We start from the raw sequence: 11,737 nt of genomic DNA, 5'->3' as shown, positions 1-11,737 counted from the left end.
TGAATTTCAAAATTAGGTGACGTAAGTCACAGCTACAACCAGGGGACAAGAAGATCCTCCGGCCCTTAGGCTAAAACACAGACAACCACAAGGACAAACACAACACAAAAAAAAACAAAAAAAAAACAACAGAAAGAAAAGAGAAAAAAAAAAGAGGGAAAAGACATGGGGCAGTTAGGCTAGGTTCGCTTCCGGCGGAGACCCGGATGCTTAGACTTTACCATATTCCTAATAACACTAATTCACTATCTTTAAAAGGATAAATAATATATTCAATCTCACTAGCGGGGAGGGCTTTAATAAATTGTGACCATTTAGAAAAAAAGTTCTTTATGTCTTGATCTTTTTGCAAGTTGGTATCCAGTTGTTCAATAATACATTGCTTTTTTAAGCAATTTTTTACTTCAGTTAAGCTCGGGGTGGCTTTTAGCTTCCATTTCTTTAAAATCAAATATCTCACCGCGAGAGTAGCCATACTTATAATTTTACTAGTCTGATATGGTGGGGTAGGATTATCAGAAAAAAAGACTATCCTCCTGTGGGAGAATGTGAAGGAAGGTACCTTGACTATAATATTATGCCAAAATTGAACCTTCAACCAAAAGCTATGAATTTTTGGACAGTCCCAGATCATGTGCAGCAGGTCAGCAGATGGAAATGAACATTTGGGGCATTTATTGAACTCCAAACTTCTACATTTAAAGCCTTTCTTAGGAGTGAAATAAGTCATGTGGAGAAGTCTTAAATGTGAGTTTCTCCAAGACACCAGGGCCTTTAAGAGCTGTTAGAGTTTGATAGATGTATGAGATTGATGTAAGCCCATTTTTAAATAATATCATCCATTTTTCTAGATCTCCCATAGACCACTCCCAGCCATAGTCAGTGACCTGCTTAAGAGCAAAATGTCTCACTTGCAAGTATGCAAATAAATCGTTATTAGAAATAGCGAACTCCTGCTTGAGAGAGTCAAAGGACTTAATACATTTCCTCTCAAAGTCCAATACTTGTTCTAGTCTTACCAGTCCAAGTAATGCCCATTTGGAGAATACAGCTGACTGTATGCCTGCTACAAACTGAGGATTATTTAATATAGGGAGGTGTTTTGAGGCTTCAATGTTTATATGAAGAGCCAATCCTATCCTTCTCCAAATGGAAATTGGGTTATAAATGGGTTATAAATGGAGCTCATCTTTTTTATTCCAATAGGGATCGTGCTGCTGTTGCAATGAGTCAGTGCTACCAATGAGTAGGGATGAATCATATTACTCTCTAAACCCCCATTAGTAATATAATCACTATTAGTAAACCAATCTGCCGTAATTTGTGCCAGGAATACTTGGTTATAGAGACGGAGATCAGGAAGAGACAATCCTCCGTGCTCTCTCGGTAGGGTTAGTTTAGCTAATGAGATTCTCGGTTTTCTCTTCTGCCAGATGAATACTCGTAAAGCAGTATTAAATGCAGTGATATCTTTTGTTTTAAGAAGTAAGGGAGTGTTCTGGAGAACATAGAGAATTTTAGGGAGAAGGGACATTTTGTACAAAGCTATACGACCCGACATTGACAGTGGAAGATTCTGCCAGTTTTTTAGCACTTCTTTAACACTAGCCAGTACCGGGAGTATGTTCAATGAGTACCAATTGTGCGGATTATCCGAGATCCAAATACCCAAATATTTGAAAGAGTCCTGAACAATTTTGAAAGGAATAGATATAGATGAGTTTTGTGGTTGTTTATTCCAAAGCAGTTCTGATTTTGCAGAATTGACGGAGTAGCCTGAGAAAGATCAGAATTTTTCAATTATCAAGAAGAGCATGCAATTTTAAGCAACTTTCTAATCTACTCCTATTATCAATTTTTCTTCATTCTCTAGGTATCTTTATTTGAATGTAAGCTTAGAAGCCGGCCCATTTTTGATTCAGAACCTGGGTAGCACTTGCTGATTGGTGGCTACATTTAGACACCAATCAGAAAGTGCTACCCAGGTGCTGAACCAAAAATAGGCTGGCTCCTATGCTTACATTCTTGCTTTTTCAAATAAGGATAGCAAGAGAACAAAGAAAAATTGACAAAAGGAGAAAATTAGAAAGTTGCTTAAAATTGAATGCTCTATATGAATCATGAAAGTTTAAGTTTGACTAGACTATTACTTTATAACACACGCGTGATATCCTAACTTGGGCTTTTTACACGTATCTGATTAGCACGCGAGCGAACACGTTTTTACTTTCAACTTTTAATACGAGTGCAACGTGATGCACGCAAAAAGCTTACTTCTAGTGGAGTTAGCGCACGAGCAGGGGTGTTAAATACTGCTCCCAAAGGGAGATTACGTAAAATATTGACTAAGGTATTCAGGTGTTTTTTTCTTCATTTGCAAAACCCTATACATTATACTAACAAAGGGACAGTTTTAAATGCTTTTATATTTGTTTTGAGATAAATTATTTTTATTTGAACCCTTTCATAGACGATCTCTTAAAAAAAAAAAAAAAAAAAACCTATTAACTAGTCAGACATGCACTGTAGCTTAACAGGCAGGAACCTACTGAACTAACTTTACTGTTAGCAGTGTGTCCACAGTATTTTGTCATTGAAAGTCACATACCTTTAACTCATTAGGAACCCTGGCCTTACACATAAACAAATACCTTAAAGGTGGATAATTAATAACATTACCTTTTTGTTTGAATAAGTAGTTATTAATGGGACACTAAACACAAAATGCAATGCCCAATAAAATATCTAATTAGGGAAAATAAAACATGTTTGCAATACACTTTCGCTATAGTTTTGTCTGCTTTTAAAATAGGTCTGAAAATTGTGCTTGTTCCAATCTTCAAACCTGTACCCTGTAACATGCTACACAGTGGATGAGTAGCTCAGTGCACAAGCTCATTTACACCAGTACCTAATTGGCCATAGCAAAGGAAACCAGGGATATTGATTCCATCAGACACTTCAAGACAGTACTGTAAAACCTAGTAAACTGTGCTAAAAATCAAAGATTTTATGCAATATAAGCATGAACTGCTGATAGATGCTATGCATATATAACTTTATTTTAATATACATTTGTAAACCTATTTTTTCATTAATGTAAAAGCTTTTCTTTGTTTACAAATGGTTCTGTATTTACATGTCTGTCCAAGCCAGCTAGTGAACATTATGTGTACACACACTCACACAAATACATATACACACTCACACACACACACACACACACACACAAACACACAAGCACATATATATCACAGACACACACACACACTCACACACTCAAACACACACTCACTCTCACACACACAGTCAGTCACACAAATACATACATACTGTACATAGACATACACACAAACACAAGCACATATATATATATATACACACACACAAACACACTCGCCTAGATTTAGAGTTTTGCGGCCAAAGGGGTGCGTTAGCTATGCGTGCTTTTTTCTGGCTGCACCTTTTAAATACTGTTGGTATTTAGAGTTCACAGAAGGGCTGCGTTAGGCTCCAAAAAAGGAGCGTAGAGCATATTTTCCGCCACTGCAACTCTCGATACCAACGGTGCTTACGGACGCGGCCAGCTTAAAAAACGTGCTTGTGCACGATTCCCCCATAGGAAACAATGGGGCAGTTTGAGCTGAAAAAAAACCTAACACCTGCAAAAAAGCAGCGTTCAGCTCCTAACGCAGCCCCATTGTTTACTATGGGGAAACACTTCCTATGTCTGCACCTAACACCCTAACATGTACCCAGAGTCTAAACACCCCTAACCTTACACTTATTAACCCCTATTCTGCCGCCGCCGCTATCCCCTGCATTTTATTATTAACCCCTAATCTGCCGCTCCATACACCGCCGCAACCTACATTATCCCTATGTACCCCTAATCTGCTGCCCCTAACACAGCCGACCCCTATATTATATTTATTAACCCCTAATCTGCCCCCCACAACGTCGCCGCCAGCTACCTACAATAATTAACCCCTAATCTGCCGACCGCATCTCACCGCTACTATAATAAAGTTATTAACCCCTAATCCGCCTCACTTCCGCCTCAATAACCCTATAAGAAATAGTATTAACCCCTAATCTGCCCTCCCTAACATCGCTGACACCTAACTTCAATTATTAACCCCTAATCTGCCGACCGGAGCTCGCCGCTACTATAATAAATGTATTAACCCCTAAAGCTAAGTCTAAACCTAACACTAACACCCCCCTAAGTTAAATATAATTTAAATCTAACAAAATAAATTAACTCTTATTAAATAAATTATTCCTATTTAAAGCTAAATACTTACCTGTAAAATAAACCCTAATATAGCTACAATATAACGAATAATTATATTGTAGCTATTTTAGGATTAATATTTATTTTACAGGCAACTTTGTATTTATTTTAACCAGGTACAATAGCTATTAAATAGTTAATAACTATTTAATAGCTAAAATAGTTAAAATAATTACAAAATTACCTGTAAAATAAATCCTAACCTAAGTTACAATTAAACCTATCACTACACTATCAATAAATTAATTAAATACAATACCTACAAATAACTACAATTAAATAAACTAACTAAGTTACAAAAAATAAAAAAATATTTACAAACATTAGAAAAATATTACAACAATTTTAAACTAATTACACCTACTCTAAGCCCCCTAATAAAATAACAAAGACCCCAAGATAAAAAAAATGCCCTACCCTATTCTAAATTAAAAAAAGTTTAAAGCTCTTTTACCTTACCAGCCCTGAAAAGGGCCATTTGCGGGGCATGCCCCAAATAATTCAGCTCTTTTGCCTGTAAACAAAAACATACAATACCCCCCCCCAACATTACAACCCACCACCCACATACCCCTAATATAACCCAAACCCCTCTTAAATAAACCTAACACTAAGCCCCTGAAGATCTTCCTACCTTATCTTCACCATGCCAGGTTCACCGATCCATCCTCCGAAGTCTTGATCCAAGCCTCCAAAGTCTTCATCCAAGCCCAAGCGGGGGCTGGCGATCCATAATCCGGCTGAAGTCTTCTATCAAGCGGCGGCTGAAGAGGTCCAGAAGAGTCTCCAAAGTCTTCATCCTATCCGGGAAGAAGAGGAGATCCGGACCGGCAACCATCTTGATCCAAGCGGCATCTTCTATCTTCATTCGATGACGAATGGCTCCATCTTGAAGACCTCCGACGCGGATCCATCCTCTTCTTCCGACGTCCAACTGAAGAATGAAGGTTCCTTTAAGGGACGTCATCCAAGATGGCGTCCCTCGAATTCCGATTGGCTGATAGGATTCTATCAGCCAATCGGAATTAAGGTAGGAAAATTCTGATTTTCGTCATCGGATGAAGATAGAAGATGCCGCTTGGATCAAGATGGTTGCCGGTCCGGATTTCCTCTTCTTCCCGGATAGGATGAAGACTTTGGAGCCTCTTCTGGACCTCTTCAGCCGCCGCTTGATAGAAGACTTCAGCCGGATTATGGATCGCCAGCCCCCGCTTGGGCTTGGATGAAAATTTCGGAGGCTTGGATCAAGACTTCGGAGAACGGATCGGTGAACCTGGCATGGTGAAGATAAGGTAGGAAGATCTTCAGGGGCTTAGTGTTAGGTTTATTTAAGGGGTGTTTGGGTTAGATTAGGGGTATGTGGGTGGTGGGTTCTAATATTGGGGGGGGGTATTTTTTTACAGGCAAAAGAGCTGAATTATTTGGGGCATGCCCCGCAAATGGCCCTTTTCAGGGCTGGTAAGGTAAAAGAGCTTTGAACTTTTTTAATTTAGAATAGGGTAGGGCATTTTTTTTATTTTGGGGGTCTTTGTTATTTTATTGGGGGGCTTAGAGTAGGTGTAATTAGTTTAAATTGTTGTAATATTTTTCTAATGTTTGTAAATATTTTTTTATTTTTTGTAACTTAGTTCTTTTTTATTTTTTGTACTTTAGTTAGTTTATTTAATTGTAGTTATTTGTAGGTATTGTATTTAATTAATTTATTGATAGTGTAGTGTTAGGTTTAATTGTAACTTAGGTTAGGATTTATTTTACAGGTAATTTTGTAATTATTTTAACAATTTTAGCTATTAAATAGTTATTAACTATTTAATAGCTATTTTACCTGGTTAAAATAAATACAAAGTTGCCTGTAAAATAAATATAAATCCTAAAATAGCTGCAATATAATTATTCGTTATATTGTAGCTATATTAGGGTTTATTTTACAGGTAAGTATTTAGTTTAAAATAGGAATAATTTATTTAATAATAGTTCATTTATTTCGTTAGATTTAAATTATATTTAACTTATGGGGGTGTTAGCGTTAGGGTTAGACTTAGCTTTAGGGGTTAATACATTTATTATAGTAGCGGTGAGGTGCGGTCGGCAGATTAGGGGTTAATTATTGTAGGTAGCTGACGGCGACGTTGTGGGGGGCAGATTAGGGGTTAATAAATATAATATAGGGGTCGGCGGTGTTAGGGGCAGCAGATTAGGGGTACATAAGGATAACGTAGGTGGCGGCGCATTGCGGTCGGCAGATTAGGGGTTAATTATTGTAGGTAGCTGGCGGCGACGTTGTGGGGGTCATATTAGGGGTTAATAAATATAATATAGGGGTCGGCGGTGTTAGGGACAGCAGATTAGGGGTACATAGGGATAACGTAGGTGGCGGTGCTTTGCGGTCGGCAGATTAGGGGTTAATTATTGTAGGTAGCTGGCGGCGACATTGTGGGGGGCAGATTATGGGTTAATAAATATAATATAGGGGTCGGCGGTGTTAGGGGCAGCAGATTAGGGGTACATAAGTATAACGTAGGTGGCGGTCTGCAGATTAGGGGTTAAAAAAATGTAATCGAGTGGCGGCGATGTGGGGGGGCCTCGGTTTAGAGGTACATAGGTAGTTTATGGGTGTTAGTGTACTGTAGAGCACAGTAGTTAAGAGCTTTATGAACCGGCGTTAGCCCAAAAAGCTCTTAACTCCTGGCTTTTTTCTGCGGCTGGAGTTTTGTCGTTAGATTTCTAACGCTCACTTCAGCCAAGACTCTAAATAGCGGCGTTAGAAAGATCCCATGGAAAAGATAGGATACGCAAATGGCGTAGGGGGATCTGCGGTATGGAAAAGTCGCGGCTGGAAAGTGAGCGTTAGACCCTTTCCTGACTGACTCCAAATACCGGCGGTAGCCCAAAACCAGCGTTAGGAGCCTCTAACGCTGGTTTTGACGGCTACCGCCAAACTCTAAATCTAGGCCACTGTGTATATATATATATATATACACATACCTATAATTTTTTGTATACATACACACAAAAATATTATATATTATTTTATATTGTATTATAAAGAATCACTTTCAGCAACAATATTTTAAAATATAACAGCACCTCTTCAGAAGACACGGTACTCATTTTATTTTTATTTTATTAAAAAAAATAACATTTTAAATGCAAAAGCACATCTATACACACATATACACACACACACACTCACATACATGCACACACACAAATACACACATACATACACATACACACAAACACAAGCACATATATATACACACACACACTGTATATATATATATATATATATATATATATAAAACACACATACCTATAATTTTTTGTATACATACACACAAACATATTATATATTATTTTATATTGTATTATAAAGAATCACTTTCAGCAACAATTTTTTAAAATATAACAGCACCTCTTCAGAAGACACGGTACTCATTTTATTTTTATTTTATTAAAAAAATAACATTTTAAATGCAATATAGTGCTTTGGTTTTTTTTTTTTGTTTTGTTTGCTTTTGTTATTTAATTTTTATTTTTTTATAATAAATGCTCATGCACTGAAAAATTTTATGTAGAAGTTGTCATTATTCAGCCAGTGAGGGATAAGAGTTCCAGGACCTATATACACACAATCAGACACTACCTGTTATTTTCACCTTAAACAGCAGTTACTTAGCCTTTTTTCATGAAAAGAATATGTTTAACATGTTTAACAGCTGCTCTTTTATATACTGTACATTATAGAAACATTTTCAGTAATATTCACCTTACCAGTCCATTGTAATTTCTTATTTTTCCATGATATATATATATATATATATATATATATATATACATCAAAACAAGCAGCACTCCAAAGGTCTTATATCCATATATCACCTTTATTTACGTGAACGTTTTCGGGCTACAAAGAACCCGTCCTCAGACTTACAAGGCCTTGTAAGTCTGAGGACGGGTTCTTTGTAGCCCGAAAACGTTCACGTAAATAAAGGTGACATATGGATATAAGACCTTTGGAGTGCTGCTTGTTTTGATGTATTAATATTTTGGCCTTAAGCACCCAAGGCGCATACATGCAGGATCTGGAGTGCACTTTGCTGGATGTGTATATATATATATATATATATATATATATATATATATATATATATATATATATATATATATATATATATATATATATATATATAGGTATATATATATATATATATATATATATATATATATATATATATAGGTATATATATATATATATATATATATATACACACACACATATATATGAATGTTTTGCAGTATTCATTCCACACACACCCACACATTCTGTGCAGAAAATTATTTATGCAACTTGATATTCATCAGCATCTTGTGTAATTTTAATATGGTGATAATTATTCCACACACAGGTAATCCAGATTAAATGATTATTGATATCCTGTTTTCACACAGTAAAGAACATTCATTCCATTGTTGAAGAGACACATGAGAGAGGATTAAATACAAGGAAACACCTGTCTGCAAGCAATACTTTTACCACTATCTGGCATTCTCTGTTACAACCAGCTGGCACAGAAAAGGGCATCTAAGTGGCCATGACAATGCTGGAGAAGAGCGTATAATGTGTGTGTAATAACATAATGATACACTACTTCAGCCTCTATTAGCATTTTCCTGTGCATTGTGGTAGGTAAAATATCCACATTTTTAAATGCAATGTACTGTACTGAAAGCAACCAGTCTATATAATGATTGTGTTAATTTATTTCATACACTCATTTTCAATATTAATTATATTGGTGCTATTTTGGCTGATAGGTGATAAAATACTGCAAAATAGGTTATAACATATATGACCTAGTTTATCTACTTTATTATGTTTCTTGTGTCTTATGGAAGCAATTTAAGCAAGTTGCCTGAGAAGTAAGACAAGACACCGGGTCCGGTATATTTAGGTGCATAGTTAGAGTAAGACAATAATTATTTTATTTAAAGGGATATGAAACCCACATTTTTAACTCATGATTCAAATAGAGCATAACATTTTAAGCAACTTTCTAATTTACTCCTATTATCAATTTTTCTTCGTTCTCTTGGTATCTTTATTGGAAAAGGCATGAATGTAAGCTTAGGAGACGGCCCATTTTTGGTTCCACACCCTGGAAAGCGCTTGCTGATTGGTGGCTAAAAGTAAGTGCTCTGAATCATGAAAGAAAAAAATATGGGTTTCATATCCCTTTAATATGCAAAAAGGATTCAATATACAATAAATCCATATGAATGTCAGGGACCTTTCAAAATAATCTGACCTGAACTATGCATGGAACTCTATGTTGCTAGAAAACTCACAATCAAATCAACAGACCATTATATAGTCACTTTACCCAAACAGTAAAAGCAACAAAAACTCAGAACTACTCCAATAAAAAGGGGAGGAATAATTGGGATGCTACTTGGTGCAAATGTGTTGGGTCTTACAACAGCGGTGGGGCCCACGTGCTAGCCATGGTGGACCATGATATTATTATGCCTCCTCTTCAATATTGTGAGGACCACCCTCCTCTGAAATGAAGTGCCTGGATGATACATAGGTGCACAGCCAGGCTCAGTGCTCTCATCAGGCCCTCCCTTAAAGGGACATTAAACTGCTGTGCAGAACTACATTAACAATATTACTACCCACCATCCTTATTTTTTTTCTTCCAATGCCAGCACATAAAGATGCTCTCCTATTTTAATCCCTTACTGGAACCACTTAGTGAAGCTCTGCATTTTCACACTGGGTGCTACCAACTTGGAGCTTAAAGGGAAATTGTCTTTCATGATTCAGATAGCACATACAATTTTGAACAATTTTCCATTTTACTTCTATTATCTAATTTGCTTATCATCCATTGTTGGAAAGCATACCTAGGAGCTGAAAGCTAGCTGCTTATTGGTGGCTGCACATATATACCTCTTATCATTGGCTAATCAATGTGTTCAGCTAGTTCTCAGTAGTGCATTGCTGTTCCTTCATTAAAAGATACCAAGAGAATTAAGCAAATTTGATAATATAAGTAAATTGGAAAGTTGGTTAAACTTGTATGTTCTATCTGAATCATGAATGAAAAATGTTGGGTTTCATGTCCCTTTAGGAATTATTACATCCTATGACAGAAGTGGTGTTCATTTACAGATCAATGATAATGCTGCCTTTTTGACAAGCCATATCATGCACTCCAGGTTAGTGTACTCAGAACACAGCAGAAGCTGTACTATTTTGCAGTGTCTGCATTTCTCTTTATATTTGTTATGTAACTTTTAAAATGTGCCAAAAACTGCAAAAATGTAAAGTTTCTGCTCTCTATTGTGGAAGTACTTTCATTGGAAGCCTTGGAAAGTCTTCTGCTTGCTAAATTAAGGTGTTTTGGTGGAATGTGCACACTGAATGGCAAAATAATAAAAACATGTTTTACAGTACCAAAAAGAACAAAAAATTATTTTAGTGTAATACAGGTCCAAAAATGATACTCATGTGTATGTGTTAATGGCAGTTAAAGTAGTAAAATCACTAATCTGTTTTGGTTACTCTGGTTAAATAATTGCTTATATTTGTTACTGGCAGCTAAATGGCTAAAATCATTGTCTGATCTTAGGTGAGTGTGTTAGTGGCACATATGGTTTGTTATTGTTCTATATGAGGTTCTGCCAGTGTTGGTGTGAATACTGATCTATGCATATGTTGCTAACACAAAGGGTTTAAATCATTTGTTGTGTTACTAGTAGCCAAGATAGTAAAATCACACATTGGTTGTGAAAAATATATATTGTGGAGTTGGGTCAGTTCATAGATTGGTGCCACCAATAAGCAAGCACCATCCAGGGTGCTGAACTTAAAATGGTCCAACTCCTAAGCTTTTACATTCTTGCTTTTTAAATAAAGACAGCAAGAAAACGAACAAAAATTGATAATAGGAGTAAATTACAAAGTTGCCTAAAATTGCATGCTCTATCTGAATCGTGAAAGAAAAATTTGGGTTTAGTGTCCTTTTTATAAGTAGAGTAAATATATTTTAGGAAATATATGATTAGGTATTTTTTCATCTATATAATTATAAATGGCCCAAATAATATTGATTTGCGGCCCAAATTGTCAGGAGGTTGGCCACCACTGATGTAAAACATAGCGTATTAGAAAGGATAAAGTAGGAAGCAATGTTAGCACTTCCCTTCAGGTGCTCGCTGCCAGCCCCGGTTCTCCCAAACCGTGTATAGAAGCAGAAAGTGCTGAAATTGGCGGCCCTGTGTCACCTCCAGGGAGTCAACCTTGTTGGTTTCACCTCCAAAATAAAAGAGCTCACAATAGTGTAGCAGATTTCAGACAATGTGGTAGGCGCACAAACTGGTTATACTCACGAGATTGCAGTTAAAATAAGTATTTAATTAAAATCATCACAA

This window comes from Bombina bombina, chromosome 5 (assembly GCF_027579735.1).
Source record: "Bombina bombina isolate aBomBom1 chromosome 5, aBomBom1.pri, whole genome shotgun sequence".
Lineage (NCBI taxonomy): Eukaryota > Metazoa > Chordata > Amphibia > Anura > Bombinatoridae > Bombina > Bombina bombina.
The sequence above is the reverse complement of the archived record's forward strand: the minus strand, read 5'-3'. Positions refer to the sequence as shown.